The sequence below is a fragment of the Equus caballus genome, chromosome 26 (genome assembly GCF_041296265.1).
Source record: "Equus caballus isolate H_3958 breed thoroughbred chromosome 26, TB-T2T, whole genome shotgun sequence".
Lineage (NCBI taxonomy): Eukaryota > Metazoa > Chordata > Mammalia > Perissodactyla > Equidae > Equus > Equus caballus.
The window spans coordinates 34964935-34972682 of record NC_091709.1 but is presented as its reverse complement, the minus strand read 5'-3'; the positions used below and the strand labels follow the sequence as shown (position 1 = coordinate 34972682).

Genomic DNA, 7748 nt, shown 5'->3' with positions numbered 1-7748 from the left:
TCACTAATCAGGAATGCTTTCAGCTGAAAATAACATGAAACACACTAACAATGGCTTAAGTTGGTGATTGCAACATTTACTTGCCTCAGAATCACCCGAAGACTTGCTAAAGCACAGATTGCTGGGCCTCACCCTCGGAGACTTTCATTCAGTAGGTCTGGGTGGTGCCCAAGGATCCACATTTCTAGTAGGTTCCCAGGGGATGCCGATGCTGGTCTGACTTTCATAAACACTGGCTTAAATCGCAAGACATTCAAAGTGTAATTCACAAGAAGTCTGGAGGCAAGTGGTTCTCAGAGTCGGTTTATCAGCTCAGCCATACATCAGAGACCCAAGTTGTTTCAGTGTTTGAATCCACCAGGCTTAATGTGGTAGCTTTTTGTTTCATGCATATCCTGTGATGGTTACAACACCCTGCTGCTGTGCTGGTCATCACATCCCCACACAGCCTTCAAAGGTAGGAAGGGGGCAGGGAAAGGAGAAGAGCTCATAATATTTTTCAGACTAGTTCCCTGGATACATGTGTAATTGGAGATGACTGATGAGACCATCCTGGAACTGGCAAATTGTCACACATTGGACAAGCTTTCCTCGGCAGAAAGGGTAACTCTGGGTTATTAGTTGATCTATGGTCATGTTGCTTCTACTGAAGCCACATTTGTGTCTCCTGCTATTGTCTTGGATTTATAAACTATTGATATCCTTGAAGTAGGTTACTTCTCTTACTGAGCTGACCCTTTCAAGGGCTTCCCATAAGTGGCTGTCTTTGAATCTTTTTAATGTAGCCTTGAGAACATCCTTGAAATTCTGTTTCTGTCCTTATCTTGAACAGACATTGATTGAATTAGGAAAATAAAACCTCTTGATACATATACTAAATTTTATCATATGACACATCTTAATATCTCATGTTTTTTAATCAGAAATAGTCTTTGGCTTGTTTTGGGTTTTGCGTCTGATTTTCCTTATCGAAACACGGTAAACATTTTTCTTTTAATCTGATCAAAAACAGACACAGTCTCAAATCATAACTGATTCTTGTTTTTATATTTTTGGAATTTCATATAAAATGCTTTCATTTGAGAAAACTGTGTTGTAGGCGGAATGCTGTGGACAGAGGAGATAAATCTGATTGAGAGGGAAGGAAATATAAGGTCTCTAGACTCTATCATTTTATTAAAAGACAAACTGGACCGTACCTTTAAGAGTCTGATTAATTCATAGGCTTCTGTTCAAAAATTTCAAGGGGGAAATGTGTCTTTGGTTTGAGTGTTTTCCTTCCTAGTTTGGGTTAGCGCCAGCGGGAGAAAACGCTGCTCTGGCAGTTTGCAGCCAAACTGGAAGCACAGGATCCGTGGAACCTCCTGGGAAAGTGTTCTCTTGAAATTCCCAGTAGTCGCTGTGCATGGAAGCTGAGACATGGACAAGTAGGTCTGGCCGGAACTGGTGTTTTTCATTGCGGGCAGTGCCTGGTTAGCCTGGAGCCCAGGACTATGTGCTCCTTAGGTGTTCATGTGGGACCCTGGGGGGTTGGCACTGGCACTGGCTGGGGGCCACCGAGGCAGAGACTGTGCATAATCCCACAGAGATTTGTATTCTCTTAGAACCCTTACTGGCAGCTTTTCTTTGAAGGATCCTTAGCATCTCCTATATTGGGAGAGGGGAGCCTGGCTCTGAGGATGGGTTGGGAACTTCTCATTTCTTGAGGTTTTTCTCACTCTGGTTCTGCCTCTCAGCCATGGAGAGGCAGACTCAAAGACAAATTAGGTTTTCCCTTTTGACGAAATTTGGTTTCTTTAGCTCCTGTGTGCTTTGAAAGAGTAGTTAAAGACATTGGATGTAGGTGGAAACTCTAGAGAAGAGGACAAAAAGCTGCGGATTTAGAGATTGTGGAGAAACAGCATGGGAGAGCTTTAAGGAAGGGAAGCAGGGGGAGTTCTCCAGAGGAACTCAGGAGGAATGAGCCTAAAGTAGTGTCCCTTCCAAACTATCTTTTATGGAATCGGAATCACAGGGGTGCTTGTTTAAAAAAAAAAAACAAAAAAACCCCCATAAAAGGCCTTTGGCCCCATCTCAGGTTACCGGATAAAACATGGGGGGATGAGAGGTGGGTAGGGCATTATTATGGACTGAATTGTGTCTCCCAAATGTCATGTGTTGAAGCCCTGACCTCCAGGACCTCAGAATCTGACCTTATTTGGAGACAGGATCTTTAAAGAGGTAATTAAGCTAAAATGAGGCCGCAATTAGGGTGGACCCTAATCCAATCTGCCTGGTGTCTTGATACGAAGAGGAGTTTGGACGAGCAGAGACGCCAGGGGTATTTGAGCACGGAGAAAAGACCATGTGCGTACATAGGGAGAGGGGGCCATCTGCAAGCCAAGGAGAGAGGCCCCGGGAGAAACAACTTTCCAGCACCTTGATCTCAGACTTCCAGCCTCCAGAACTGCAGGAAAATAAGTCTCTCTTGTTTAAGCCCCCAGTCTGTGGTACTTTGTTATGGCGGCCCTAGCCAACGAATACAGGTGGAATATGCATTTTTAAGATGTTCTGCAAGTGATTTTTATGCACACTAAGTGAAAGAATCACCATTTTAGAGTTTGGAAAAATGGACTTGAGTTGAGTCCATTTGTTTTGTAAATTCATTTGACCAGCTGATTAGAATAATCATCAACAGGAATAAAAAGGTGAAGAGGAGTGAGGAAATTCAAGTCCATAAATATTTATCAAGTGCAAAATGCAGGGCTGGGACTAGGTGAGTTTTGTTTGGTCTTTGGTTCCAAGAAGAACCTGGAATTAAGCAGATGCCAGGTCCTGGCACGACACTGAGGGGCTCAGCTTCCAGGGACACGGTGTCCCTGCCACCCTCCTAGACTCAAGCAGATGTACACAGAGTTGCCTTCCTTATCTGCATAAAGAAACAAACCTTGGTGTGCTTAGAAGTCAATGGACTAGTTCACACCCTACGGTGCCAGGGCCTGGACCAGGATGAGAGAAGCAGATGTCTAGGGCCCCAATTTTAAGCATAAAAGGTTGGCCAAGTGCTGACTCCATGCTTGCGTGATCCGGAGAGTTAGGGGCTCCGGGCACAGCGTTTAAGGAGGCTCTCACTCTCAGGGCTTCTCGTTTATTTTTGCGATAAGGAAGGCGATGTTGCCTGGATCTGGTTGAGTCCAGGAGAGTGGCAGGGATGCTGTGTCCCTGGAAGGTGAGCACCCTCAGTGATATGCCAGGGCCTGATGTGTCTGCTTAATTCCTGGTTCTTCTTGGGACCTAAACCCAAAAAAACTTAGCCAGCTGTTGATCGTGGTCAGGTTAAGTGAGGGTTTGGGGACAGATGGGAATAGTCCCTTGGCTTTTCTTTGTGCTCTGTCCTAACAGCACCCTTGCTATCTTGCCTGGTGTGTTTAAGGGAGTACAAACAAAGGCTGGTGCTTGTTTTTGTTGAGTTTGCTGTTGCCTGGGGTTTGTTTCTCCTGCAAGGCGAGGTCTAGTCTAGGGAGTACCCAGTCTTAGGACCAGCACCAAGGAGTCTTCCAAGTTCATTTCATTGGTTCCCCAAATCAGATCCAGCAGTAAGTGATCGTAGAGCTTTAAGAGATCTTCAGCATCATCAAGTTGAAGCCCTCATTTACAGCGGAGAAAACTGAGAGCTACAGAAGGGAACTAATCAAAGGCCCAAAGTGACATGCTGGAGAAAGAGGAGCTGGCAGCTGCATTTAGACACTTAGGCCGATGTTCTCTCTCCCAAGCTAGGCTGATTCAGCCCATGCAGGTGGTTTCTTACAGGATCTATTTAACTTCTTTACAAGCTAAGGCCCATACAGGAGAACACGCTCAAAGCCTCCTAGACAGGTCTGAGATCCACATGTCTTCACTTGAGAGATGCTTCCGAAATACCGTTGAACAAGTTTTCCTCCCAGCTGTCACTGACCAGGTGATTTCTTCTCAAGAATAAGCAAACGTATTCTTTCATTTAAAAAAAGCAGAAACAAAAGGATTGCCCTAGATTATTGCAACTAGGTACTTATCATGGCCCTGGAGCCAGGGGTTCATACCCCGCTGTAGATGGGAGTTTAGGAGCCTGCTCAAGTTGTATCCACAGTGTTGTGTGTTTTGCCTTTTGGGGTTCTATGATGGTTAATTTTACGTGTTAACCTGATTGGGCTAAAGGATGCCCAGACCACTGGTAAAACATTATTTCTGAGCTTGTCTGTGAGGCTGTTTCCAGAAGAGATTAGCATTTGAATCAATAGACTGAGTAAAGATCCCCCTCACCAATATGTGTGGGCACCAGCCAATCCATTGAGCGTCTGAATAGAACAAGAAGACAGAGAAAGGGTGAGTTCTTTCTGTTTGAGTGGTACATCCATCTTCTCTTGCCCTCAGATGTCATTGCTCCTGGTTCTTGGGCCTTTGGACCCAGACAAGGACTTATACCATCAGCCCTCCATTCTCAGGCCTTTAGACTCTACTGAATTACACCACCGGCTTTCCTGATTCTCCAGTCTGAAGACGGCAGATTGCGTGACTCCTCAGCCTCTGTAATTGTGTGAGCTAATCCTCATAATAAATCTCCAGGTATCCCTATCGACCCTATTGGTTCTGTTTCTTTGGAGAACCCTCATTAATGCAGGTTCTTTATTTCACTGTTTCCATTTCCTTCCTCTTCACCAGCATCTGGTGGGAAGTGTGCTTTCGCTTGATGACACTGAAAAATCATGCCACGAGTGTCCAGTAACAGAAAGAAAATAGACTTGCTGCACTCTGAGGAAGGGAAGGTTCCTCTCCACGCCCCCAGCGTGTAAGTGCCCCTGGACTTGCAATGAGATGCAGCACCCTCCTGAGTCTCAGCCACAAAGGCAGTGGGAGGATGGCCCCAGGGAAGCAGCGGAGTAGAAAAAGAAGAAAACTTGACCAGGGGACAGGGGCTTCCTGGTGCCCATCCAAGGTGACCTTGGCTCTGATTGACAGGCATTCAGTTGGGAAGAGTCAGGAAAATTCTGCACCGTTTTCAGAAAGCTGAGTGTATTTGTGACCAGCTTTGAGCAAGACTGAATTATCTGTCACCAGGAGAACAGTATGTTATAGAGGTCTAGGCATGTAGAGCATAGACTGATCAGATCTGAATCTAGTCCTGCCACCTATTAGAGGGGTAACTTTGGACAACTTATCTAATATCTGTGTTACCTTTGATTTCTTACCTGTTAGGTGATAACAATTATAGTACCTACACCTCATTCGGTTGTTCTGAGCCTTAAATGAATGAAAACAGTGTCTGGCACGTAGTAAGCTAACAAATATTAGCTAATAATAAATTGCAAGGGACAATGACATATATGCATTGGTCCTGGGAAGAATGGTCATTAGTTCTGTAATAACATACAATCTCGTGACGTATGATAATGCCCTTAGGGTTCGCACCTCAAGTTTTTAAGCTAAATTACGTCATTTTATGCTTTCGTAGGGAAGCTTAGTTTGGTATATTTAAAAATTCTTGTTCTGAGTCGCAAAAAGCATTTGAAAAGAAGCTTATTGCATTAATCACACACATTGCTTTGTTTTTATAACCTGGATTCTCCCAAAGGAGGAAAGTGAGTTGGCAAATTTAAGTGATTATTTCTAAGATTGCTGGATGGTTATTTCTCAGTCAAGTTCTGGAAGCATTGCTAACCACGTAACTTTCTGGAGCAATGACTCTCCATCCTGCTTTCTGCCAGTGCGATGCCCTGTGGACAGCCGTGTCAATGGCATCGCCTCCTTAATCCTCCGTAGAGCTTCTCAGTTCCCCTTCTTTCCTCCCGCCTCCCAATCACCAACTGGGGATGCAGTTAGTTAAGTTTGTCCTTTGGAAAACTTCAGAGGTCAGAAAATTTAACCTGCTCTTTCTCCTCTTTGTGCAGGTATGGGACCTAAGCTGCCAGGTTTTAGAATGCTGGAGAATTTCAAATCAGACCACCTGCTCCTTAAATGTCAAAACCAGCAGTAGTGTTTACAATTCTATACAACGGATGTTCTCTAGCAACACCAAAAGCAAATTTCAGGTCGTTATGTATCCACTACCAGGTGAGAAGGTTAAAGGACTAAGAACCAGGAAAGTAAATATTTGGCTTTTTGTGTACAAATAACACAACAATCCTCTTTTTTTCATGCTAGTGTTTTAAAACAAAGTTGTTTTATTAATGCTGATAAAATTAAATGATATGTCTCCTTTGTGTTTACCTTAATTTCAAGACATATGCAATGAATCTAGTGTTCTGTAGTTTGTTTTTATATAACATTCTTGTTAATCTTCTCCTTTTGCTTCCGGCACAGGGAGAGGGAAGATAGCTCTGAAATTTGAGGAAATATGTGTCTTTTCCAATACTGCCTCTGGTTTACTGATAACATTTGTGTGAAGAATAAATTCTTATGCTATTTTGTGCATCATTATTTTACCTAAGGAGAACATGCAAATTTCATTTAGTGATTCTGTACATCACATGTGTTATCAAGAGGGAGAACAGCTGGAAATGGAAACAGGACATATATCCAGTCTGTTATCCTTTTGCGTGGATTTTTAAATTTTTTCAGAAGTGAGTTTCAGTTGTCAATTTCACAGTCTTTGGGGGCAAGCTACTGGTGAGTAGGCTTTTAGTAAAAGCCTTTTCCAAGAACCCTCATAAAAATGGTATTTAATACCCAAGAGGTGAATGGGAATTTCAAATGATTACAAAAACATGGGTGGAAGGAAGTTGGAAGCATCCTCTACTTTCCAGCTGAGAGCAACCTGAGAGGCTACACCTGGTGTTGTCTTCCAAGAAAGCTGATATAGACACAGCCATGCAAGTGATGTCAACACTTAATGTGAAGAAAGATGTAACTGACTATCAAGGGCATATGATATGGTTCTTAGGAAAGTAATCCCCTTGCTCTCCTGAATCATAGGCAAGAGTAAAGTTTCAAATCTATTTGACTTAGATTCTGCCCCAAGATTTGTCCCAGGAGTAAAATACCAACCATCCCAGTGTGCCTGCAGTTGGTTTAGCCCTGAAAGTGACACATCTGGAAACCCCACAGTCCTGAGTGAGCCAGGACAGTCGGCCACCCTCTCAGAGAGAGGCCATTCTGCTTATTTTCATTTTACAGAGATAACTGGGGAAGTGATGCCAAAAGTTGCCTTTACAGTGTTTCTCCCATGCAATTATCCTGGGTTGTCTACCCTATGAGGGAAATACCAGTCTATATTTTTCACACAATCTATTTCCAACCCTATGGTTTGAAATGTGGAAGCGTGACTATAAATTATACTCACTCCTATTGGTTGTTAGGTGGTTGGGAGGATCTCTTTCATTTCCACGCCTGTTATTTTATTTGGCATTCCATTTTGCCCACAGTGCTATTGACTTTTCGCCTGAATGCCTGAGCATTTGGCTGAAGGTTGCCAATAACCAGAATTCTTGGCAGAAGTAGTGATGCTTGCAGAGTAGTTTGCAAGCTATCCATTAGGGAATGTTCCAGAACACCTGACTTACATGGGCTTAAACAATAAGGACGTTTACTTGGTTATGAGAAGTTCACAGGCAGGGCAGGCTTTGGGTTAGATGATTCTATGTTCAACAATGTCACTGAACATGGGCTTCTCTCCCTCTGTGTCCTTGCTGCCATTTAACAAATTGGCATCCTTCTAAGCTTTATTCCCTCTCTTGCTGAGGCAATTGTGCCTAAATGCTAAATTGTTCATTTCTTCTGGGGATGCACAGAGAGAA

At 43.5% G+C, this 7748-nt stretch overlaps 1 long non-coding RNA gene across 1 annotated transcript; it reads left to right on the top strand.

The window, feature by feature from the left end:
• Positions 1-516: 516 nt before the first annotated feature.
• On the top strand, positions 517-6417 carry LOC138920916 (uncharacterized). The gene is made up of 4 exons (XR_011432922.1): positions 517-1427; positions 4390-4581; positions 4678-4804; positions 5904-6417. It is a non-coding gene; the product is annotated as an uncharacterized lncRNA (long non-coding RNA).
• The last annotated feature ends 1331 nt before the right edge of the window (positions 6418-7748 follow it).